This window comes from Ranitomeya imitator, chromosome 1 (assembly GCF_032444005.1).
Source record: "Ranitomeya imitator isolate aRanImi1 chromosome 1, aRanImi1.pri, whole genome shotgun sequence".
Classification (NCBI taxonomy): domain Eukaryota; kingdom Metazoa; phylum Chordata; class Amphibia; order Anura; family Dendrobatidae; genus Ranitomeya; species Ranitomeya imitator.
In genome coordinates, this window is record NC_091282.1 from 303,927,091 (window position 1) to 303,932,476 (window position 5,386).

Below are 5,386 nucleotides of genomic sequence, written 5' to 3' on the forward strand. Positions count from 1 at the left end.
GTTTGTAGAGGAAATACATAGGAGACACGGTCAAGATACCAAAAAAAAAACGTTTATTAACAACAAATATTAGTAACATTTAAAACATAACTGGTACAGACCAAATCCCAACAGGACATTTACACAATATTGTCCTGCCATGACACACGTCCAATATCAGAATAAAAAAAGGCAGCAAATTGGTCCTGCATGTGGACAACTTCAGCAGTTGACCGCAGCGGGTGATGCTGGTAATCTGGCAATGAGTTTCCAACTGGCTCATCCAGTTCAATGTTGGGTTGCTCCTTAGCCATTATGTAATTGTGGAGAACCACCCAGGCTTTGATCACCTCATCGACTTTCTCCATTTTTATATTAATTGCTGTTGCAAGAATGCGCCATTTTGAGACTAGAATCCCAAATGTATGTAGCGCCCCAGGGTCCTGGTCATTGCAGTAATGTCGCTTTCCTTAAGGGGGGAGTGATGTTACGTTTGGAGGCAATAAAGGAGATCTCTTTACCAGACGTTAGATTATACTCACCCGGGGCGGTCCCGCTGCTGGTCAGGTCGGATGGGCGTCTCCGGTCCGCTCCGGCGCCTCCTATCTTCTTTCCATGACGTCCTCTTCTGATCTTCAGCCACGGCTCCGGCGCAGGCGTACTTTGCTCTGCCCTCTTGAGGGCAGACAAAGTACTGCAGTGCGCAGGCGCCGTGTCTCTGACCTTTCCGGCGCCTGCGAACTGCAGTACTATCCTCTGCCCTCAAGAGGGCAGAGCAAAGTACGCCTGCGCCGGAGCCGTGGCTGAAGATCAGAAGAGGACGTCATGGAAAGAAGATAGGAGGCGCCGAAGCGGACCGGAGACGCCCATCCGACCTGACCAGCAGCGGGACCGCCCCTGGGTGAGTATAATCTAATGTCTTTTTCTCCTTTTTCAGGTAACATCGGGGGCTTATCTACAGCATTACAGAATGCTGCAGATAAGCCCCTGATGCCGGTGGGATTACCTCACCCACGATTTTCGGGGTGACAGGTTCCCTTTAAGGGGGAACACACCTGCATCTGTAAGAATGCTGCCAGATTGTGCTAAACATATTTAAATATCATAAAAGGATAACATATCACCTCTTACGGGTTGTAACAAGTGTCAATCTACAAATACCTTCTCTTACTGAGCATAAATGGACAGAACAAGGACTGTTGGTAGGGTGACAAAACTACGGGAGTCTCGGTGGTGGAATATGTACTGCGACTCAGGGAAAGAATGCAAAACCTGAGCAACCTGGCCCATGAGAACATAACCAAGCCCAAATTAATCAGAAGGTCTGGTATGACTGTAATGCCCGACTGAGGGCCTATGAGGAGGGTTAGAAGGTTTGGGTATTGGTCCCTATGTTACAGAATAAATTACAGGCCGCATGGGAGGGACCATACACTGCACACAAGCTGCTAAATGATGTTAATTATGTGGTGACCCTAGATGAACATGCAAAGCGTCAGAAAGTCTTCCATGCAAATAATTTAAAGGCTCATCATGACAAGGAGACCTGTGTCTTAGGCTAAGTAAACACTTGCATTCGGCAGTCCTACGTAGGGCTGCGTATTCTTTCCCTTCATATCCACACAGCTGCGCATGCGTCCTGCGTACTTATCTTTAACATTGGGTACGCAGAGACAAGCGTTTGTCTGCGGATGCATCATCATGCGTCATTTTGACGTGCTCGCTGACCGCACGGGAACACAACATGATGCATTTAGCAGCACGTCAAAACAGCGCAGGCGGACACATCTGCAAACGCATGTCACTGCATACCCAACGTTAAAGATAGGTACGCATGCCCAGCTGTGCGGATATGAAGGCAAATAGTATGCAGCCATACGCAGGTCTACTGAACGCAAATGTGAACCCAGCCTTACCTGTCTGTAGCATGCCTGAAGAGGAGAAGGCTGATCTGTTACTAGATGTGGGGGCTGGGGCTCAATATATGGAGTCCCTGGAGTCAGCAGAGTTTAACCCTGAGCAATCCCAGTCAGAAGTCTGAGCTGAAGGGGGGTCTCAGTGAGTTCACAGAAGTCTTCACAGGGAAGCCTGGGAGGACTCACTTAGCAACTCACCATGTGGACACTGGTACTAATCCCCCGGTAAGGCAGTCTGCATACCGGGTGTCAGCAGAGGTGAAGTTACACATGAAGGAACAGGTAGGGGATATGCTAAACCTTGAAGTAAAACAAATATCTCAGCGTGCCTGGGCCCCGCCTGTGGTTCTTGTACCGAAAAAGAGGACCGTACTACCAGGTTCTGTGTAGACTATGAGAAATTAAATCTACTTACTACATTTGAAGTCTACCCCATGCTGAGGATAGAAGAGTTGTTAGAGCAGGAAGCTAATGCATCGTACCTCACTATCATGGACTTACAGTGCCTTGCGAAAGTATTCGGCCCCACGGAACTTTTCAACCTTTTCCCACATATCATGCTTTAAACAAAGATACCAAATGTAAATTTTTGGTGAAGAATCAACAAGTGGAACACAATTGTGAAGTTGAACAAAATTAATTGGTTATTTTAAATTTTTGTGGAAATTCGAAAAATGGGGCGTGCAATATTTTTCGGCCCCTTTAACTTAACACTTTGTTGCGCCACTTTTTGCTGCGATTACAGCTGCAAGACACTTGGGGTATGTCCATCCGTTTTGTACATCGAGAGACTGAAATTCTTGCCCATTCTTCCTTGGCAAACAGCTCGAGCTCAGTGAGGTTTGATGGAGATCGTTTGTGAACAGCAGTTTTCAGCTCTTTCCACAGATTCCTCGATTGAATTGAGGTCTGGAATTTGACTTGGCTATTCTATCTCCTGGATACGTTTATTTATGAACCATCCCATTGTAGATTTTGCATCATGTTTGGGATCATTGTCTTGTTGGAAGACAAATCTCCGTCCCAGTCTCAGGTCTTTTGCAGACTCCAACAGGTTTTCTTCAAAAATGATCCTGTATCTGGCTCCATCCATCTTCCCATCAATTTTAACCATCTTCCCTGTCCCTGCTGAAGAAAAGCAGGCCCAAACCATGATGCTGCCAGCATGTTTGACAGTGGGGATGGTGTGTTCAGGGTGATGAGCTGTGTTGCCTTTACGCCAAACATATCATTTGGCATTGTTGCCAAAAAGTTCGATTTTGGTTTCATCTGAACAGTGCACCTTCTTCCACATGTTTGGTGTGTCTCCCAGGTGGCTTGTTGCAAACTTTAAACACTTTTTATGGATAGCTTTGAGAAATGGCTTTCTTCTTGCCACTTTTCCATAAAGGCCAGATTTGTGCAGTGTATGACTGATTGTTGTCCTATGGACAGACTGTCCCACCTCAGCTGCAGATCTCTGCAGTTCATCCAGAGTGATCATGGACCTCTTGGCTGCATCTCTGATCAGTCTTCTCCTTGTTTGAGATGAAAGTTTAGAGGGATGGCCGGGTCTTGGTAGATTTGCAGTGGTATGATACTCCTTCCATTTCAATATGATCGCTTGCACAGTGCTCCTTGGGATGTTTGAAGTTTTGGAAATCATTTTCTATCCAAATCCAGCTTGAAACTTCTCCACAACAGTATCACGGACCTGCCTGTTGTGTTCCTTGGTCTTCATGATGCTCTCTGTGCTTCAAACAGAACCCTGAGACTATCACAGAGCAGGTGCATTTATACGGAGACTTGATTACACACAGGTGGATTATATTTATCATCATTAGTCATTTAGGACAACATTGGATCATTCAGAGATCCACAATGAACTTCTGGAGTTAGTTTGCTGCACTGAAAGTAAAGGTGCTGAATAATATTGCACGCCCCACTTTTCAGTTTTTGAATTTCCACAAAAATTTAAAATAACCAATAAATTTCGTTCAACTTCACAATTGTGTTCCACTTTTTGTTGATTCTTCACCAAAAATTTACATTTGGTATCTTTATGTTTGAAGCATGATATGTGGGAAAAGGTTGAAAAGTTCCAGGGGGCCGAATACTTTCGCAAGGCACTGTAAGTAGGGAATATTGGCAGATACCCCTGGCCAAAGAAGCTCAGGAGAGGTGTGCCTTTATAATGCCATTTGGCCTGTTTGCGTTTCTAGTGATGCATTTGGTATGAAAAATGCCCCTGCCACCTCTGGTAGGTTGGTTATTCACTTATTGGAAGGATTTGATGGTTTTGCCCTTGCTTATCTCTCCAAGGCGCGGCAGAACCAGATATGGACTCGGGATCTATAAGTCAGCCCCCATGCACGTTCATAAGGAGGGAGGTGTAATGAAAATATGTATTTGTAGGCGATGTAGGACAGGCCGTAAATTAGCATCTATTCCTAGGCTGCAGCTCTTAACAAGGGTCATAACATATATTATCTATTGCAGATGGGCTTGTTTGAATTTAACAGAATGCCGTTTGGGCTGGCTAACGCTCCTGGAACCTTTCAGCGACTCATGTTTAGGTGATCTGAACTTTGAAGCCACTTTAATCTACCTAGATGATATATTTGTGTATGCCGCCACGTTCGAAGAACATCTGCAACTTTTAGAACAAGTACAGAGCCAGCCCCAGAGACATGGGCTGAAGGTAAAATCGTCCAATCGCCATCTGTTCCACACCCAGATCGAATACCTAGGACATGTTGTCTCTGTGGAAGGAGAACGGCCGTCCCAAAGAAAGACTGCAGCAGTACAAGATTGGCCCACCCTGAAGACTGTGAAGGATGGCCGGGTCTTTCTGGGATTAACCGGGTACCATCGGCGATTTGTGAAAGACGCCATCTGCATCTTGAACGCATTATTAGAGCTGCTGAGAGGAGTCCTGTCTGGAGCCAAAAACCGGGAAAATCAGTGGGGAGAATGACAGGAGAAAACATTTCAAGCCTTAAAAGTGGCTTTGACAGAAGTACCAGTCCTGGCCTACGCCGACTTCTCTCAACCCTTACATACTGATGGGAGATTGCATGGACTCGGAGCTGTGTTGTCACAGATTCAGGATGGGAAAGAGCAGTTGATTGCTTACGCAAGTCATTCTCTCCATGACTTTGAACGGAGTGTGGGCTATGACTGAGATGTTTGCGGAATACCTGTTGTGGTTTGAAGTTCTGGCGCCCACCGACAACAACCTACTGGCCCACCTGAAGAACTCAAGGTTAGGGGCCCTGGAACAATGATGGATGGCTAGAATGGCTAAATACTGGTGTAAGATTGCATACAAAAGGGGAGCCAAAACACTCACTGAGATGCGTTGTCCAGAGTGACACGAGAGAAGCCTGGCTCCAACTGAGACAAAGAACTTGTGGCTGAAGAAGTTCCCGAGTTCTGGAGTCCTGCAAGGACGATAGCAGCTACACAGGAACAAGTACAAGTGGAGCCCCAGGAAAATGTATTGGCACAGC